The sequence below is a fragment of the Vicugna pacos genome, unplaced genomic scaffold, assembly GCF_048564905.1.
Source record: "Vicugna pacos unplaced genomic scaffold, VicPac4 scaffold_20, whole genome shotgun sequence".
Taxonomy (NCBI): domain Eukaryota; kingdom Metazoa; phylum Chordata; class Mammalia; order Artiodactyla; family Camelidae; genus Vicugna; species Vicugna pacos.
Genome location: NW_027328741.1, coordinates 75,260,598 through 75,283,572, shown reverse-complemented (window position 1 = coordinate 75,283,572; position 22,975 = coordinate 75,260,598).

Below are 22,975 nucleotides of genomic sequence, written 5' to 3'. Positions count from 1 at the left end.
TTCATTCTATATTCTACATACTATATTCTGCATTCCGTATTCTATATTCCATACTATGTGCTCTACATTCTGTATTCTAATTCTATATTCAGTATTCAGTATTCTATATTCTAAATTCTGTGTTCTGCATTATATGTTCTAAATTCAATATTCAGGATTCTGTATTCTATATTCTTAATTCTGTGTTATGCATTCCATGTTCTATATTCTGAATTCTATATACTCTATGCTATATTCTATATTCTGTGTTCTACATTTTATATTCTAAATTCTGTGTTCTGCATTCTATGTTCTAAATTCTGGGTTCTGTTTTCTGTTTTCCATAGTCTATATTCTGTGTTCTACATTCTATATTCTGTATTCTATATTCTGCATCCCGAATTCTACATTGTATACTCTGTGTTCTACATTCTATATGCTAAATTCTATATTCAGTATTCATATTCTATTTTCTAAATTCTGTGTTCTGCATTCCATGTGCTAAATTCTGTATTCTATAATCTGTATTCTATGTTCTGTGTTCTACATTCTATATTCTAAATTCTATATTCAGTATTCTGTATTGTAAGTTCTAAATTCTGTGTTCTGCATTACATGTTCTACATTCTGTGTTCTACATTGTCTATTGTATATTCTATATAATGTGTTCTTCATTCTATACTCTGCATACTATATTTTGCATTCCGTAGTCTATATTATATATTCTTTGGTCTAAATTTTTAATTCTAAATTCTATATTCAGTATTCTATATTCTATATACTAAATTCGGTGTTCTGCATTCCATGTTCTATATTCTATATTCAGTATTCTGTATTCTATATTCTAAATTCTGTGTTCTGCATTATATGTTCTAAATTCTATATTCAGTATTCTGTATTCTATAGTCTATATTTTGTGTTCTGCATTCCATGTTATAAATTCTGGGTTCTGTAATCTGTTTTCCATATTCTATACTCTGTGTTCTACATTCTATATTCTGCATTCCGAATTCTATATTCTGTATTCTGTGTTTTACATTCTATATTCGAAATTCTATATTCAGTATTCTGTATTATATGGTCTAAATTCTGTGTTCTGCTTTCAATGTTCTAAATTCTATATTCATTTTTCTGTGTTCTATATTCAAAAATCTGTGTTCTGAATTCCATGTTCAAAATTCTGGATTCTGTATTCTGTTTTCCATATTCTATATTCTGTGTTCTACATTCTATATTCTGTATTCTATATTCTGCTTCCCGTATACTATATTCTATATGATGTGTCCTATATTCTATATTCTAAATTCTATTTTCAGTATTCTGTATTCTATTTTCTAAATTCTGTGTTCTACATTCCATGTTCTAAATTGTGGATTCTATATTCTCTATTATATATTCTGTGTTCTACATTCTATATTCTAAATTCTATATTCAGTATATTTTTTCTCTATTCTAAATTCTATGTTCTGAATTCCATGATCTAAATTCTATATTCAGTATACTGTTTTCTGTATTCTATATTCTGTGTTCTGCTTTCTATGTTCTAAATTGTATATTCTGTATTCTGTATTGTAAATTCAAAATTCTGTGTTCTGCAATCCAAGTTCTAATTTCTGTGTTCTGCATTCCATGTTCTAAATTCTGGGTTCTATATTCTCTATTCTATATTCTATATTCTGTGTTCTACATTCTATATTCAAAATTCTATATTCAGTATTCTGTATTCTATATTCTAAATTCTATTTTCTGCATTCCATGCTCTTAATTCTGGGTTCTATATTCTCTATTCTATATTCTATATTCTGTGTTACAGATTCTATATTCTAAATTATATATTCAGTATTCTGTATTCTATATTCTAAATTCTGTGTTCTGCATTGCATGTTCTATATTCTATATTTAGTATCCTGTATTCTATATTCTATATTCTGTGTTCTACATTCTATATTCTAAATTCTATATTCAGAATTCTGTATTCTATTTTCTATATTCTGTGTTCAGCGTTCCATGTTCTAAATTCTGTGTTCTATATCCTCTATTCTATATTCGAAATTGTGTGTTCTTCATTCTATACTCTACATACAATATTTTGCATTCCGTATTCTATATTCTAAATTCTGAGTTCTAAGTTCTAAATTCTAAAGTCTATATTCAGTATTCTATAGTCTATATAATAAATTCTGTGTTCTGCATTCTATATTCTAAATTCTATATTCAGTATTCTGCATTCTACTTTCCAGATTAAGTGTTCTGAATTTCATTTTCTAAATTCTGGATTCTATATTTTATATTCTGTGTTCTATATTCTATATTCTAAATTCTATATTCAGTATTATGTATTCTATTGTCTAAATTCTGTTTTCTGCATTCAATATTCTAAATTCTATATTCATTATTACCTATTCTATATTCTAAATTCTGTGTTCTGCATTCCATATTCTAAATTCTGAATTCTATATTCTCTATTCTATATTCAATATTCTGTGTTCTACATTCGAAATTCTAAATTCTATATTCAGTATTCTGTATTCTATATTCTAAATTCTCTGTTCTGCTTTCCATTTCTAAATTCTGGGTTTTATATTCTCTTTTATATATTCTATATTTTGTGATCTTCATTCTATATTCCACATTCTATATTCTGCATTCCGTATTCTATATTCTATATTCTGTGTTTTACATTCTATATTCTAAATTCTATATTAAGAATTGTGTATTCTATAATCTAAATTCTGTGTTCTGCATTCCATGTTCTAAATTCTGAGTTCTATATTCTCTACTCTATTCTATATTTTGTGTTTTTCATTCTATATTCTACATAGTATATTCTGCATTCCGTATTCTATATTCCATACTATGTGCTCTACATTCTGTATTCTAATTCTATATTCAGTATTCAGTATTCTATATTGTAAATTCTGTGTTCTGCATTATATGTTCTAAATTCAATATTCAGGATTCTGTATTCTATATTCTTAATTCTGTGTTATGCATTCCATGTTCTAAATTCTGAATTCTATTTCCTCTATGCTATATTCTATATTCTGTGTTCTACATTCTATATTCTAAATTCTGTATTCTGCATTCTATGTTCTAAATTCTATATTCATTTTTCTGTGTTCTATATTCTCAGTTCTGTGTTCTGCATTCCATATTCTAAATTCTGGGTTCTGTATTCTGTTTTCCATAGTCTATATTCTGTGTTCTACATTCTATATTCTGTATTCTATATTCTGCATTCCGAATTCTACATTGTATATTCTGTGTTCTACATTCTATATGCTAAATTCTATATTCAGTATTCATATACTATTTTCTAAATTCTGTGTTCTGCATTCCATGTGCTTAATTCTGTATTCTATAATCTGTATTCTATGTTCTGTGTTCTACATTCTATATTCTAAATTCTATATTCAGTATTCTGTATTGTAAGTTCTAAATTCTGTGTTCTGCATTACATGTTCTACATTCTGGGTTGTACATTGTCTATTGTATATTCTATATAATGTGTTATTCTTTCTATACTCTACATAATATATTTTGCATTCCGTAGTCTATATTATATATTCTTTGTTCTAAATTTTTAATTCTAAATTCTATATTCAGTATTCTATATTCTATATACTAAATTTGGTGTTCTGCATTCCATGTTCTATATTCTATATTCAGTATTCTGTATTCTATATTCTAAATTCTGTGTTCTGCATTATATGTTCTAAATTCTATATTCAGTATTCTGTATTCTATAGTCTAAATTCTGTGTTCTGCATTACAAGTTCTAAATTCGGGGTTTTGTATTCTGTTTTCCATATTCTATATTCTGTGTTCTACATTCTATATACTGTATTCTGTATTCTGCATTCCGTAATCTATATTGTATATTCTGTGTTCTTCATTATATATTCTAAATTCTATATACACTATTCCGTATTCTATATTCTAAATTCTGTGTTCGGCATTCCATTACTAATTTCTAAGTTCTATATTCTCTATTTTATATTCTTTATATTGTGTTCTGCATTCTATATTCTGCATTCATTTTCTATGTTCTATGTCCTGTGTTCTATATTCTGTATTCTAAATTCTATATTCAGTATTCTGTATTCTATAGTCTGAATTCTCTGTTCTACGTTCTATATACAACATTCTAAATTCAGTATTCTGTATTCTATATTCTAAATTCTGTGTCCTGCATTCCAAATTCTAAATTCTGGCTTCTATATTTTCTATTATATATTCTATATTTTGGGTTCTTCATTCTATATACCACATTCTATATTCTGAATTCCGTATACTATATTCTATGTTCTGTGTTTTACATTCTATATTCTAAATTCTATATTCAGTATTCTGTATTCTATAATCTAAACTTTGTGTTCTGCATTCCATGTTCTAAATTCTGGGTTCTATATTCTCTATTCTATATTCTATATTTTGTGTTCTACATTCTATATTCTAAATTCTATATTCAGTATTCTGTATTCTATATTCTAAATTCTATTTTCTGCATTCCATGCTCTTAATTCTGGGTTCTCTATTCTCTATTCTATATTCTATATTCTGTGTTACAGATTCTATATTCTAAATTCTATATTCAGTATTCTGTATTCTATATTATAAATTCTGTGTTCTGCATTGCATGTTCTATATACTATATTTAGTATCCTGTATTCTATATTCTATATTCTGTGTTCTACATTCTATATTCTAAATTCTATATTCAGAATTCTGTATTCTATTTTCTATATTCTGTGTTCAGCGTTCCATGTTCTAAATTCTGTGTTCTATATCCTCTATTGTATATTCGATATTGTGTGTTCTTCATTCAATACTCTACATACAATATTTTGCATTCCGTATTCTATATTCTAAATTCTGATTTCTAAGTTCTAAATTCTAAAGTCTATATTCAGTATTCTACAGTCTATATAATAAATTCTGTGTTCTGCATTCCATGTGCTAAATTCTGTATTCTATAATCTGTATTCTATGTTCTGTGTTCTACATTCTATATTCTAAATTCTATATTCAGTATTCTGTATTGTAAGTTCTAAATTCTGTGTTCTGCATTACATGTTCTACATTCTATGTTCTACATTGTCTATTGTATATTCTATATAATGTGTTCTTCATTCTATACTCTACATACTATATTTTGCATTCCGTAGTCTATATTATATATTCTTTGTTCTAAATTTTTAATTCTAAATTCTATATTCAGTATTCTATATTCTATATACTAAATTCGGTGTTCTGCATTCCATGTTCTATATTCTATATTCAGTATTCTGTATTCTATATTCTAAATTCTGTGGTCTGCATTATATGTTCTAAATTCTATATTCAGTATTCTGTATTCTATAGTCTATATTTTGTGTACTGCATTCCATGTTATAAATTCTGGGTTCTGTATTCTGCCTTCCATATTCTATACTCTGTGTTCTACATTCTATATTCTGCATTCCGAATTCTATATTATATATTCTGTGTTTTACATTCTATATTCGAGATTCTATATTCAGTATTCTGTATTATGTGGTCTAAATTCTGTGTTCTGCTTTCTATTTTCTAAATCCTATATTCATTTTTCTGTGTTCTATATTCAAAAATCTGTGTTCTGAATTCCATGTTCAAAATTCTGGGTTCTGTATTCTGTTTTCCATATTGTATACTCTGTGTTCTACATTCTATATTCTGTATTCTATATTCTGCTTCCCGTATGCTATATTCTATATGCTGTGTCCTATATTCTATATTGTAAATTCTATTTTCAGTATTCTGTATTCTATTTTCTAAATTCTGTGTTCTACATTCCATGTTCTAAATTATGGATTCTATATTCTCTATTATATATTCTGTGTTCTACATTCTATATTCTAAATTCTATATTCAGTATATTTTTTTCTCTATTCTAAATTCTATGTTCTGAATTCCATGATCTAAATTCTACATTCAGTATTCTGTTTTCTGTATTCTACATTCTGTGTTCTGCATTCTATGTTCTAAATTGTATATTCTGTATTCTGTATTGTAAATTCAAAATTCTGTGTTCTGCAATCCAAGTTCTAATTTCTGTGTTCTGCATTCCATGTTCGAAATTCTGGGTTCTGTATTCTCTATTGTATATTCTATATTCTGTGTTCTACATTCTATATTCTAAATTCTATATTCAGTATTCTGTATTCTATATTCTAAATTCTATTTTCTGCATTCCATGCTCTTAATTCTGGGTTCTATATTCTCTATTCTATATTCTATATTCTGTGTTACAGATTCTATATTCTAAATTCTATATTCAGTATTCTGTATTCTATATTCTAAATTCTGTGTTCTGCATTGCATGTTCTATATTCTATATTTAGTATCCTGTATTCTATATTCTATATTCTGTGTTCTACATTCTATATTCTAAATGCTATATTCAAAATTCTGTATTCTATTTTCTATACTCTGTGTTCAGCGTTCCATGTTCTAAATTCTGTGTTCTATATCCTCTATTCTATATTCGATATTGTGTGTTCTTCATTCTATACTCTGCATAAAATATTTTGCATTCCGTATTCTATATTCTAAATTCTGAGTTCTAAGTTCTAAATTCTAAATTCTATATTCAGTATTCCATATTCTATATACTAAATTCTGTGTTCTGCTTTCTATGTTCTAAATTCTATATTCAGTATAATGTATTCTATTTTCTAAATTCAGTGTTCTGCATATCATGTTCTAAATTCTGGATTCTATATTCTCTATTCTGTGTTCTACATTCTATGTTTTAAATGGTATATCCAGTATTCTGTATTCTATATTCTAAATACTGTGTTCAGCATTCCATGTTCTATATTCTATTTTCAGTGTTTTATATTCTATATTCTAAATTATGTGTTCTGCATTCTATGTTCTAAATTCTATATTCACTATTCTGTATTATATATTCTAAATTCTGTGTTTGCATTCAATATTCTAAATTCTGGATTCTACAATTTGTATTCTATATTCTATAATCTGTGTTCTTCATTCAATATTCTAAATTCTGTATTCATTATTCTGTATTCTATTGTCAAAATTCTGAGTTCTGCATTCTATGTTCTAAATTCTATATTCATTATTCTGTGTTCTATATTCTAAATTCTGTGTTCTGTATTCCATGTTCAAAATTCTGGGTTCTGTATTCTGTTTTCCATATTCTATATTCTGTGTTCTACATTCTATATTCTGTAATCTATATTCTGCTTTCCTTATTCTATATTCTATATTCTGTGTCCTACATTCTATATTCTAAATTCTATTTTTATTATTCTGTATTCTATTTTCTAAATTCTGTGTTCTACATTCCATGTTCTAAATTCTTGGTTCTATATTCTCTATTCTATATTCTGTGTTCTACATTCTATTTTCTAAATTCTATATTCAGTATTTTATATTCTATATTCTAAGTTCTATGTTCTGCATTTCATGTTCTAATTTCTATATTCAGTATTCTGCTTTCTGTATTCTAAATTCTGTGTTCTGCATCATATGTTCTATATTCTGTATTCAGTATTATGTATTCTATATTCTAAATTCTGTGTTCTGCATTCCATTTCTAAATTCTGGGTTTTATATTCTCTTTTCTATATTCTATATTTTGTGTTCTTCATTCTATATTCCACATTCTATATTCTGCATTCCGTATTCTATATTGTATATTCTGTGTTTTACATTCTATATTCTAAATTCTATATTAAGATTTGTGTATTCTATAATCTAAATTCTGTGTTTTGCATTCCATGTTCTAAATTCTGAGTTCTATATTCTCTACTCTATTCTATATTTTGTGTTTTTCATTCTATATTCTACATACTATATTCTGCCTTCCGTATTCTATATTCCATACTATGTGCTCTACATTCTGTATTCTAATTCTATATTCAGTATTCAGTATTCTATATTCTAAATTCTGTGATCTGCATTATATGTTCTAAATTCAATATTCAGGATTCTGTATTCTATATTCTTAATTCTGTGTTATGCATTCCATGTTCTAAATTCTGAATTCTATATACTCTATGCTATATTCTATATTCTGTGTTCTACAATCTATATTCTAAATTCTGTGTTCTGCATTCTATGTTCTAAATTCTATATTCATTTTTCTGTGTTCTATATTCTAAATTCTGTGTTCTGCATTCCATATTCTAAATTCTGGGTTCTGTATTCTGTTTACCATAGTCTATATTCTGTGTTCTACATTCTATATTCTGTATTCTATATTCTGCATTCCAAATTCTACTTTGTATATTCTGTGTTCTACATTCTATATGCTAAATTCTATATTCAGTATTCATATACTATTTTCTAAATTCTGTGTTCTGCATTCTATATTCTAAATTCTATATTCAGTATATTTTTTTCTCTATTCTAAATTCTATGTTCTGAATTCCATGATCTAAATTCTACATTCAGTATTCTGTTTTCTGTATTCTACATTCTGTGTTCTGCATTCTATGTTCTAAATTGTATATTCTGTATTCTGTATTGTAAATTCAAAATTCTGTGTTCTGCAATCCAAGTTCTAATTTCTGTGTTCTGCATTCCATGTTCGAAATTCTGGGTTCTGTATTCTCTATTGTATATTCTATATTCTGTGTTCTACATTCTATATTCTAAATTCTATATTCAGTATTCTGTATTCTATATTCTAAATTCTATTTTCTGCATTCCATGCTCTTAATTCTGGGTTCTATTTCTCTATTCTATATTCTATATTCTGTGTTACAGATTCTATATTCTAAATTCTATATTCAGTATTCTGTATTCTATATTCTAAATTCTGTGTTCTGCATTGCATGTTCTATATTCTATATTTAGTATCCTGTATTCTATATTCTATATTCTGTGTTCTACATTCTATATTCTAAATGCTATATTCAAAATTCTGTATTCTATTTTCTATACTCTGTGTTCAGCGTTCCATGTTCTAAATTCTGTGTTCTATATCCTCTATTCTATATTCGATATTGTGTGTTCTTCATTCTATACTCTGCATAAAATATTTTGCATTCCGTATTCTATATTCTAAATTCTGAGTTCTAAGTTCTAAATTCTAAATTCTATATTCAGTATTCCATATTCTATATACTAAATTCTGTGTTCTGCTTTCTATGTTCTAAATTCTATATTCAGTATAATGTATTCTATTTTCTAAATTCAGTGTTCTGCATATCATGTTCTAAATTCTGGATTCTATATTCTCTATTCTGTGTTCTACATTCTATGTTTTAAATGGTATATCCAGTATTCTGTATTCTATATTCTAAATACTGTGTTCAGCATTCCATGTTCTATATTCTATTTTCAGTGTTTTATATTCTATATTCTAAATTATGTGTTCTGCATTCTATGTTCTAAATTCTATATTCACTATTCTGTATTATATATTCTAAATTCTGTGTTTGCATTCAATATTCTAAATTCTGGATTCTACAATTTGTATTCTATATTCTATAATCTGTGTTCTTCATTCAATATTCTAAATTCTGTATTCATTATTCTGTATTCTATTGTCAAAATTCTGAGTTCTGCATTCTATGTTCTAAATTCTATATTCATTATTCTGTGTTCTATATTCTAAATTTTGTGTTCTGTATTCCATGTTCAAAATTCTGGGTTCTGTATTCTGTTTTCCATATTCTATATTCTGTGTTCTACATTCTATATTCTGTAATCTATATTCTGCTTTCCTTATTCTATATTCTATATTCTGTGTCCTACATTCTATATTCTAAATTCTATTTTTATTATTCTGTATTCTATTTTCTAAATTCTGTGTTCTACATTCCATGTTCTAAATTCTTGGTTCTATATTCTCTATTCTATATTCTGTGTTCTACATTCTATTTTCTAAATTCTATATTCAGTATTTTATATTCTATATTCTAAGTTCTATGTTCTGCATTTCATGTTCTAATTTCTATATTCAGTATTCTGCTTTCTGTATTCTAAATTCTGTGTTCTGCATCATATGTTCTATATTCTGTATTCAGTATTATGTATTCTATATTCTAAATTCTGTGTTCTGCATTCCATTTCTAAATTCTGGGTTTTATATTCTCTTTTCTATATTCTATATTTTGTGTTCTTCATTCTATATTCCACATTCTATATTCTGCATTCCGTATTCTATATTGTATATTCTGTGTTTTACATTCTATATTCTAAATTCTATATTAAGATTTGTGTATTCTATAATCTAAATTCTGTGTTTTGCATTCCATGTTCTAAATTCTGAGTTCTATATTCTCTACTCTATTCTATATTTTGTGTTTTTCATTCTATATTCTACATACTATATTCTGCCTTCCGTATTCTATATTCCATACTATGTGCTCTACATTCTGTATTCTAATTCTATATTCAGTATTCAGTATTCTATATTCTAAATTCTGTGATCTGCATTATATGTTCTAAATTCAATATTCAGGATTCTGTATTCTATATTCTTAATTCTGTGTTATGCATTCCATGTTCTAAATTCTGAATTCTATATACTCTATGCTATATTCTATATTCTGTGTTCTACAATCTATATTCTAAATTCTGTGTTCTGCATTCTATGTTCTAAATTCTATATTCATTTTTCTGTGTTCTATATTCTAAATTCTGTGTTCTGCATTCCATATTCTAAATTCTGGGTTCTGTATTCTGTTTACCATAGTCTATATTCTGTGTTCTACATTCTATATTCTGTATTCTATATTCTGCATTCCAAATTCTACTTTGTATATTCTGTGTTCTACATTCTATATGCTAAATTCTATATTCAGTATTCATATACTATTTTCTAAATTCTGTGTTCTGCATTCCATGTGCTTAATTCTGTATCCTATAATCTGTATTCTATGTTCTTTGTTCTACATTCTATAATCTAAATAATATATTCAGTATTCTGTATTGTAAGTTCTAAATTCTGTGTTCTGAATTACATGTTCTACATTCTGGGTTGTACCTTGTCTATTGTATATTCTATATAATGTGTTCTTCATTCTATACTCTACATACTATATTTTGCATTCCGTAGTCTATATTATATATTCTTTGTTCTAAATTTTTAATTCTAAATTCTATATTCAGTATTCTATATTCTATATACTAAATTTGGTGTTCTGCATTCCATGTTCTATATTCTATATTCAGTATTCTGTATTCTATATTCTAAATTCTGTGTTCTGCATTATATGTTCTAAATTCTATATTCAGTATTCTGTATTCTATAGTCTAAATTCTGTGTTCTGCATTACAAGTTCTAAATTCGGGGTTTTGTATTCTGTTTTCCATATTCTATATTCTGTGTTCTACATTCTATATACTGTATTCTGTATTCTGCATTCCGTATTCTATATTGTATATTCTGTGTTCTTCATTATATATTCTAAATTCTGTATTCACTATTCCGTTTTCTATATTCTAAATTCTGTGTTCGGCATTCCATTACTAAATTCTAAGTTCTATATTCTCTATTTTATATTCTTTATATTGTGTTCTGCATTCTATATTCTGCATTCATTTTCTATGTTCTATGTCCTGTGTTCTATATTCTGTATTCTAAATTCTATATTCAGTATTCTGTATTCTATAGTCTGAATTCTCTGTTCTACGTTCTATATACAACATTCTAAATTCAGTATTCTGTATTCTATATTCTAAATTCTGTGTCCTGCATTCCAAGTTCTAAATTCTGGCTTCTATATTCTCTATTATATAACCTATATTTTGGGTTCTTCATTCTATATACCACATTCTATATTCTGAATTCCGTATACTATATTCTATGTTCTGTGTTTTACATTCTATATTCTTAATTCTATATTCAGTATTCTGTATTCTATAATCTAAATTCTGTGTTCTGCATTCCATGTACTAAATTTTGGGTTCTGTATTCTGTTTTCCATATTCTATATTTTGTGTTCTACATTCTATATTCTAAATTCTATATTCAGTATTTTGTATTATATATTTAAATTCTGTGTTCTGCACTCCATTAATAAATTCTAGGTTCTATATTCTGTTTTATATATTCAATATTTTGTGTTCTTAATTCTATATTCTACATTCTATATTCTGCATTCATTTTCCATATTCTATGTTCTGTTTTCTATATTCTGTATTCTAATTCCTATATTCAGTATTCTGTATTCTATATTCTGAATTCGGTGTTCTACGTTCTATATTCAAAATTCTAAATTCAGTATTCTGTATTCTATATTCTAAATTCTATGTTCTGCATTCCATGATCTAAATACTGGCTTCTATATTCTCTTTTATATATTCTATATTTTGTGTTGTTCTTTCTATATTCCACATTCTATATTCTGCATACGGTATTCTATATTGAATATTCTGTGTTTTACGTTCTATATTCGAAATTCTATATTCAGTATTCTGTATTCTATAACCTAAACTCTGTATTCTTCATTCCATGTTCTAAATTCTGTGTTCTATATTCTCTAATCTATTCTATATTGTGTGTTTTTCATTCTATATTCTACATAGTATAGTCTGCATTCCGTATTCTATATACTATATTATGTGTTCTTCATTCTATATTCTAAATTCTATATTCTCTATTCTGTATTCTATATTCTAAATTCTGTGTTCTGCATTCCATGATCTAAATTCTGGGTTCTATATTCTCTTTCTATATTCTATATTCTGTTTTCTTCATTCTATTTTCCACATTCTATATTCTGCATTCCGTATACTATATTCTATATTCTGTGTTTTACATTTTATTTTCGAAATTCTATATTCAGTATTCTGTATTCTATAATCTAAACTATGTGTTCTGCATTCCATGTTCTAAATTCTGGGTTCTATATTCTCTATTCTATATTCTATATTTTGTGTTCTACATTCTATATTATAAATTCTATATTCAGTATTCTGTATTCTATATTCTAAATTCTATTTTCTGCATTCCATGCTCTTAATTCTGGGTTCTATATTCTCTATTCTATATTCTCTATTCTGTGTTACAGATTCTATATTCTAAATTCTATATTCAGTATTCTGTATTCTATATTCTAAATTCTGTGTTCTGCATTGCATGTTCTATATTCTATATTTAGTATCCTGTATTCTATATTCTATATTCTGTGTTCTACATTCTATATTCTAAATTCTATATTCAGAATTCTGTGTTCTATTTTCTATATTCTGTGTTCAGCGTTCCATGTTCTAAATTCTGTGTTCTATATCCTCTATTCTATATTCGATATTGTGTGTTCTTCATTCTATACTCTACATACAATATTTTGCATTCCGTATTCTATATTCTAAATTCTGAGTTCTTAGTTCTAAATTCTAAATTCTATATTCAGTATTCTATAGTCTATATAATAAATTCTGTGTTCTGCATTCTATATTCTAAGTTCAATATTCAGTATTCTGAATTCTACTTTCCAGATTCAGTGTTCTGAATTTCATTTTCTAAATTCTGAATTCTATATTCTATATTCTGTGTTCTACATTCTATATTCTAAATTCTATATTCAGTATTATGTATTCTATTGTCTAAATTCTGTTTTCTGCATTCAATATTCTAAATTCTATATTCATTATTACCTAGTCTATATTCTAAATTCTGTGTTCTGCATTCCATATTCTAAATTCTGAATTCTATATTCTCTATTCCATATTCAATATTCTGTGTTGTACATTCGAAATTCTAAATTCTATATTCAGTATTCTGTATTCTATATTCTAAATTCTCTGTTCTGCTTTCCATGTTCTAAATTCTGGGTTCTATATTGTCTGTTCTATATTCTATATTGTGAGTTCTTCATTCTATACTCTACATACTATATTTTGCATGCTGTTGTCTATATTCTAAATTCTGAGTTCTAAATTCTTAATTCTAAATTCTATATTCAGTAATCCATATTCTATATACTAAATTCTGTGTTCTGCTTTCAATGTTCTAAATTCTATATTCACTATTCTGTATTATATATTCTAAATTCTGTGTTTGCATTCAATGTTCTAAATTCTGGATTCTATACTTTGTATTCTATATTCTATAATCTGTGTTCTTCATTCAATATTCTAAATTCTGTATTCATTATTCTGTGTTCTATATGCTAAATTCTGTGTTCTGAATTCCATGTTCAAAATTCTGGGTTCTGTATTCTGTTTTCCATATTCTATATTCTGTGTTCTCCATTCTATATTCTGTAATCTATATTCTGCTTTCCTTATTCTATATTGTATATTCTGTGTCCTACGTTCTATATTCTGAATTCTATTTTTATTATTCTGTATTCTATTTTCAAATTTCTGTGTTCTACATTCCATGTTCTAAATTCTGGGTTCTATATTCTCTATTCTATATACTGTGTTCTACATTCTATTTTCTAAATTCTATGTTCAGTATTTTTTATTCTATATTCTAAGTTCTATGTTCTGCATTTCATGTTCTAATTTCTATATTCAGTATTCTGCTTTCTGTATTCTAAATTCTGTGTTCTGCATCATATGTTCTAAATTCTGTATTCAGTATTATGTATTCTGTATTCTAAATTCTGTGTTCTGCATTCCATTTCTAAATTCTGGCTTCTATATTCTCTTTTATATATTCTATATTTTGTGTTGTTCTTTCTATATTCCACATTCTATATTCTGCATAAGGTATTCTATATTGAATATTCTGTGTTTTACATTCTATATTCGAAATTCTATATTCAGTATTCTGTATTCTATAACCTAAACTCTGTATTCTTCATTCCATGTTCTAAATTCTGGGTTCTATATTCTCTAATCTATTCTATATTGTGTGTTTTTCATTCTATATTCTACATATTATAGTCTGCATTCCGTATTCTATATTCTATATTATGTGTTCTTCATTCTATATTCTAAATTCTATAGTATCTATTCTGTATTCTGTATACTAAATTCTGTGTTCTGCATTCCATGATCTAAATTCTGGGTTCTATATTCTCTTTCTATATTCTATATTCTGTTTTCTTCATTCTATTTTCCACATTCTATATTCTGCATTCCGTATACTATATTCTATATTCTGTGATTTACATTTTTTTTCGAAATTCTATATTCAGTATTCTGTATTCTATAATCTAAACTATGTTTTCTGCATTCAATGTTCTAAATTCTGGGTTCTATATTCTCTATTCTATATTCTATATTTTGTGTTCTACATTCTATATTCTAAATTCTATATTCAGTATTCTGTATTCTATATTCTAAATTAGATTTTCTGCTTTCCATGCTCTTAATTCTGGGTTCTATATTCTCTATACTATATTCTCTATTCTGTGTTACAGATTCTATATTCTAAATTCTATATTCAGTATTCTGTATTCTATATTCTAAATTCTGTGTTCTGCATTGCATGTTCTATATTCTATATTTAGTATCCTGTATTCTATATTCTATATTCTGTGTTCTACATTCTATATTCTAAATTCTATATTCAGAATTCTGTATTCTATTTTCTATATTCTGTGTTCAGTGTTCCATGTTCTAAATTCTGTGTTCTATATCCTCTATTCTATATTCGATATTGTGTATTCTTCATTCTATACTCTACATACAATATTTTGCGTTCCGTATTCTATATTCTAAATTCTGAATTCTAAGTTCTAAATTCTAAATTCTATATTCAGTCTTCTATAGTCTATATAATAAATTCTGTGTTCTGCATTCTATATTCTAAATTCTATATTCAGTATTCTGCATTCTACTTTCCAGATTCAGTGTTCTGAATTTCATTTTCTAAATTCTGGATTGTATATTCTATATTCTGTGTTCTATATTCTATATTCTAAATTCTATATTCAGTATTACCTATACTATATTCTAAATTCTGTGTTATGCATTCCATGTTCTATATTCTGAATTCTATATAGTCTATGCTATATTCTATATTCTGTGTTCTACATTCTATATTCTATATTCTGTGTTCTGCATTGTATGTTCTAAATTCTATATTCATTATTCTGTGTTCTATATTCTAAATTCTGTGTTCTGCATTCCATATTCTAAATTCTGGGTTCTGTATTCTGTTTTCCATAGTCTATATTCTGTGTTCTACATTCTATATTCTGTATTCTATATTCTGCATTCCGAATTCTACATTGTATATTCTGTGTTCTACATTCTATATGCTAAATTCTATATTCAGTATTCATATACTATTTTCTAAATTCTGTGCTCTGCATTCCATGTGCTTAATTCTGTATTCTATAATCTGTAGTCTAGGTTCTGTGTTCTACATTCTATATTCTAAATTCTATATTCAGTATTCTGTATTGTAAGTTCTAAATTCTGTGTTCTGCATTACATGTTCTACATTCTGGGTTGTACCTTGTCTATTGTATATTCTATATAATGTGTTCTTCATTCTATACTCTACATACTATATTTTGCATTCCGTAGTCTATATTATATATTCTTTGTTCTAAATTTTTAATTCTAAATTCTATATTCAGTATTCTATATTCTATATACTAAATTTGGTGTTCTGCATTCCATGTTCTATATTCTATATTCAGTATTCTGTATTCTATATTCTAAATTCTGAGTTCTGCATTATATGTTCTAAATTCTATATTCAGTATTCTGTATTCTATAGTCTAAATTCTGTGTTCTGCATTACAATTTCTAAATTCGGGGTTTTGTATTCTGTTTTCCATATTCTATATTCTGTGTTCTATATTCTATATACTGTATTCTGTATTCTGCATTCCGTATTCTATATTGTATATTCTGTGTTCTTCATTATATATTCTAAATTCTATATTCACTATTCCGTATTCTATATTCGAAATTCTGTGTTCGGCATTCCATTACCAAATTCTAAGTTCTATATTCTCTATTTTATATTCTTTATATGGTGTTCTGCATTCTATATTCTGCATTCATTTTCTTTGTTCTATGTTCTGTGTTCTATATTCTGTATTATAAATTCTATATTCAGTAGTCGGTATTCTATAGTCTGAATTCTCTGTTCTACGTTCTATATTCAAAATTCTAAATTCAGTATTCTGTATTCTATATTCTAAATTCTGTGTCCTGCATTCCATATTCTAAATTCTGGCTTCTATATTCTCTATTATATATTCTATATTTTGTGTTCTTCATTCTATATTCCACATTCTATATTCTGAATTCCGTATACTATATTCTAAATTCTGTGTTTTACATTCTATATTCTTAATTCTATATTCAGTATTCTGTATTCTATAATCTAAATTCTGTGTTCTGCATTCCATTACTAACTTCTAGGTTCTATATTCTCTTTTATATATTCAATATTTTGTGTTCTTATTTCTATATTCTACATTCTATATTCTGCATTGATTTTCCATATTCTATGTTCTGTTTTCTATATTCTGTATTCTAATTCCTATATTCAGTATTCTGTATTCTATATTCTGAATTCGGTGTTCTACATTCTATATTCAAAATTCTAAATTCAGTATTCTGTATTCTATATTCTATATTCTGTGTTCTGCTTTCCATGATCTAAATACTGGCTTCTATATTCTCTTTTATATATTCTATATTTTGTGTTGGTCTTTCTATATTCCACATTCTATATTCTGCATACGGTATTATATATAGAATATTCTGTGTTTTAAATTGTATATTCGAAATTCTATATTCAGTATTCTGTATTCTATAGCCTAAACTCTGTATTCTGCATTCCATGTTCTAAATTCTGGTTTCTATATTCTCTAATCTATTCTATATTGTGCGTTTTTCATTCTATTTTCTACAGAGTATAGTCTGCATTCCATACTCTATATTCTATATTATGTGTTCTTCATTCTATATTCTAAATTCTATATTCTCTATTCAGTTTTATATATTCTAAATTATGTGTTCTGCATTCCAGGATCTAAATTCTGGGTTCTATATTCTCTTTCTATATTCTATATTCTGTTTTCTTCATTCTATTTTCCACATTCTATATACTTCATTCCGTATACTATATTCTATATTCTGTGTTTTACATTCTATATTCTAAATTCTATATTCAGTATTCTGTATTCTATAATTTAAACTCTGTGTTCTGAATTCCATGTTCTAAATTTTGGGTTCTGTATTCTGTTTTCCATGTTCTATATTCTGTGTTCTACATTCTGTATACTGTATTCTATATTCTTCATTCCGTATTCAATATTCTATATTTTGTGTTCTTCATTATATATTCTAAATTCTATATTCAGTATTCCGTGTTCTATATTCTAAATTCTGTGTTCGGCATTCCATTACTAAATTCTAAGTTCTATACTCTCTTTTTTATAATCTTAATTTTTTGTTCTTCATTCTATATTCTACATTCTATATTCTTCATTCTATGTTCTGCATTCCGTATAGTAGATTCTATATTCTGTGTTTTACATTCTATATTCTAAATTCTATATTCAGTATTCTGTATTCTTTAATCTAAATTCTGTGTTCTGCATTCCATGTTCTAAATTCTGGGTTCTATATTCCCTTTCTATATTCTATATTCTGTGTTCTGCATTCCATGATCTAAATACTATATTCAGTATTCTGTACTCTATATTCTATATTCTGTGTTTTACATTGTATATTCCAAATTCTATATTCAGTATTCTGTATTCTATTTTCTAAATTCTGTGTTCTACATTCCATGTTCTAAATTCGGTATTCAATATCCTCTATTTTATATTCTATATTGTGTGTACTTCATTCTATACTCTACATACTATATTTTACATTCCGTACTGTGTAGTCTAAATTTTGAGTTCCAAATTCTAAATTCTAAATTCTATATTCAGAATTATGTTTTCTATATTCTAAATTCTGTGTTCTGCATTCCGTGTTCTATATTCTATTTTCAGTATTCTATATTCTATATCCTGTGTTCTAAATTCTATGTTCTAAACTCTATATTCAGTATTCTGTATTCTATATTCTAAATTCTGTGTTGTGCATTCCATGTTCTAATTTCTATATTCATTATTCTGTATTCCGTATTCTAAATTCTGTGTTCTGCATTCGATGATCTAAATTCTATATTCAGTAATCTGTATTCTATATTCTAAATTCTGTGTTTTGCATTCCATGTTATAAATTTTGGCTTCTGTATTCTGTTTTCCATATTCTATATTCTATGTTCTACATTCTATATTCTAAATTATATATACAGTGTTTTGTATTCTATATTATAATTTCTGTGTTCTGCATTCCATTCCTAAATTCTAGGTTCTATATTCTCTTTTATATATTCAATACTTTGTGTTCTTCATTCTATATTCTACATTTTATATTTTGCATTCATTCTCTATATTCTATATTCTGTATTCTAAATTCAATATTCAGTATTCTGTATTCTATAACTGAATTCTCAGTTCTACATTCTATATTCAAAATTCTAAATTCAGTATTCTGTATTCTATATTCTATATTCTGTGTTCTGCATTCCATGATCTAAATTCTGACTTCTTTATTGTCTTTTATATATTCTATAATTTGTGTTGTTCTTACTATATTCCACATTCTATATTCTGCATTTCGTATTCTATGTTATATATTCTGTGTTTTACATTCTATATTCGAAATTCTATATTCAGTATTCTGTATTCTATAATCTAAATTCTGTGTTCTGCATTCCATGTTCTATATTCTGGGTTCTATATTCTGTACTCTATTCTATATAGTGTGTTTTTCATTCTATATTCTACATACTATAGTCTGCATTCAGTATTCTATATTCTATATTGTGTGATCTACATTCTATATTTTAAATACTATATTCGGTATTCTGTATTCTATATTCTAAATTTTGTGTTCTGCATTCCATGTTATAAATTCTGGTTTCTATATTCTCAATTCTATATTCTATATTCTGTGTTCTACATTATATATTCTAAATTCTATATTTTGTATTTATATTCTATATTCAAAATTCTGTGTTCTGCATTCCATGTTCTAAATTCGATATTAAGTATTCTGTATTCTATATTCTAAATTCCGTGTTCTGCATTTATGTTCTAAATACTATATTCAGTGTTCTGTATTCTATTTTCTAAATACTGTGTTCTACATTCCATGTTCTAAATTCTTTATTCTATATTCTCTATTATATATTCTATATTGTGTGTTCTTCATTCTATACTCTAAATTCTATATTTTGCCTTCCATATTCTATATTCTAAATTTTGAATTCTAAATTCTATATTCAGTATTCTGTTTTCTATATTCTAAATTCTGTGTTCTGCATTCCGTGTTCTATATTCTATTTTCAGTATTCTATATTCTATATCCTGTGTTCTAAATTCTATGTTCTAAACTCTATATTCAGTATTCTGTATTCTATATTCTAAATTCTGTGTTGTGCATTCCATGTTCTAATTTCTATATTCATTATTCTGTATTCCGTATTCTAAATTCTGTGTTCTGCATTCGATGATCTAAATTCTATATTCAGTAATCTGTATTCTATATTCTAAATTCTGTGTTTTGCATTCCATGTTATAAATTTTGGCTTCTGTATTCTGTTTTCCATATTCTATATTCTATGTTCTACATTCTATATTCTAAATTATATATACAGTGTTTTGTATTCTATATTATAATTTCTGTGTTCTGCATTCCATTCCTAAATTCTAGGTTCTATATTCTCTTTTATATATTCAATACTTTGTGTTCTTCATTCTATATTCTACATTTTATATTTTGCATTCATTCTCTATATTCTATATTCTGTATTCTAAATTCAATATTCAGTATTCTGTATTCTATAACTGAATTCTCAGTTCTACATTCTATATTCAAAATTCTAAATTCAGTATTCTGTATTCTATATTCTATATTCTGTGTTCTGCATTCCATGATCTAAATTCTGACTTCTTTATTGTCTTTTATATATTCTATAATTTGTGTTGTTCTTACTATATTCCACATTCTATATTCTGCATTTCGTATTCTATGTTATATATTCTGTGTTTTACATTCTATATTCGAAATTCTATATTCAGTATTCTGTATTCTATAATCTAAATTCTGTGTTCTGCATTCCATGTTCTATATTCTGGGTTCTATATTCTGTACTCTATTCTATATAGTGTGTTTTTCATTCTATATTCTACATACTATAGTCTGCATTCAGTATTCTATATTCTATATTGTGTGATCTACATTCTATATTTTAAATACTATATTCGGTATTCTGTATTCTATATTCTAAATTTTGTGTTCTGCATTCCATGTTATAAATTCTGGTTTCTATATTCTCAATTCTATATTCTATATTCTGTGTTCTACATTATATATTCTAAATTCTATATTTTGTATTTATATTCTATATTCAAAATTCTGTGTTCTGCATTCCATGTTCTAAATTCGATATTAAGTATTCTGTATTCTATATTCTAAATTCCGTGTTCTGCATTTATGTTCTAAATACTATATTCAGTGTTCTGTATTCTATTTTCTAAATACTGTGTTCTACATTCCATGTTCTAAATTCTTTATTCTATATTCTCTATTATATATTCTATATTGTGTGTTCTTCATTCTATACTCTAAATACTATATTTTGCCTTCCATATTCTATATTCTAAATTTTGAATTCTAAATTCTATATTCAGTATTCTGTTTTCTATATTCTAAATTCTGTGTTCTGCATTCCATGTTCTATATTCTATTTTCAGAATTCTATATTCTATATTCTAAATTCTGTGTTCTGCATTCTATGTTCTCAATTCTATATTCAGTATTCTGTTTTGTATATTCTAAATTCTGTGTTTGAATTCCAAGTTCAAAATTCTGGGTTCTGTATTCTGTTTTCCATATTCTATATTCTGTGTTCTACATTCTATATTCTGTAATCTATATTCTGCTTTCCTTATTCTATATTCTATATTCTGTGTCCGACATTCTATACTCTAAATTCTATTTTTATTATTCTGTATTCTATTTTCTAAATTCTGTGTTCTACATTCCATGTTCTAAATTCTGGGTTCTATATTCTCTATTCTATATTCTGTGTTCTACATTCTATTTTCTAAATTCTATGTTCAGTATTTTTTATTCTATATTCTAAATTCTGTGTTCTGCATTATATGTTCTAAATTCTATATTCAGTATTCTGTATTCTATAGTCTAAATTCTGTGTTCTGCATTACAATTTCTAAATTCGGGGTTTTGTATTCTGTTTTCCATATTCTATATTCTGTGTTCTATATTCTATATACTGTATTCTGTATTCTGCATTCCGTATTCTATATTGTATATTCTGTGTTCTTCATTATATATTCAAAATTCTATATCCACTATTCCGTATTCTATATTCTAAATTCTGTGTTCGGCATTCCATTACTAAATTCTAAGTTCTATATTCTCTGTTTTATATTCTTTATATGGTGTTCTGCATTCTATATTCTGCATTCATTTTCTTTGTTCTATGTTCTGTGTTCTATATTCTGTATTCTAAATTCTATATTCAGTAGTCGGTATTCTATAGTCTGAATTCTCTGTTCTACGTTCTATATTCAAAATTCTAAATTCAGTATTCTGTATTCTATATTCTAAATTCTGTGTCCTGCATTCCATATTCTAAATTCTGGCTTCTATATTCTCTATCATATATTCTATATTTTGTGTTCTTCATTCTATATTCCACATTCTATATTCTGAATTCCGTATACTATATTCTATATTCTGTGTTTTACATTCTATATTCTTAATTCTATATTCAGTATTCTGTATTCTATAATCTAAATTCTGTGTTCTGCATTCCATTACTAACTTCTAGGTTCTATATTCTCTTTTATATATTCAATATTTTGTGTTCTTATTTCTATATTCTACATTCTATATTCTACATTGATTTTCCATATTCTATGTTCTGTTTTCTTTATTCTGTATTCTAATTCCTATATTCAGTATTCTGTATTCTATATTCTGAATTCGGTGTTCTACATTCTATATTCAAAATTCTAAATTCAGTATTCTGTATTGTATA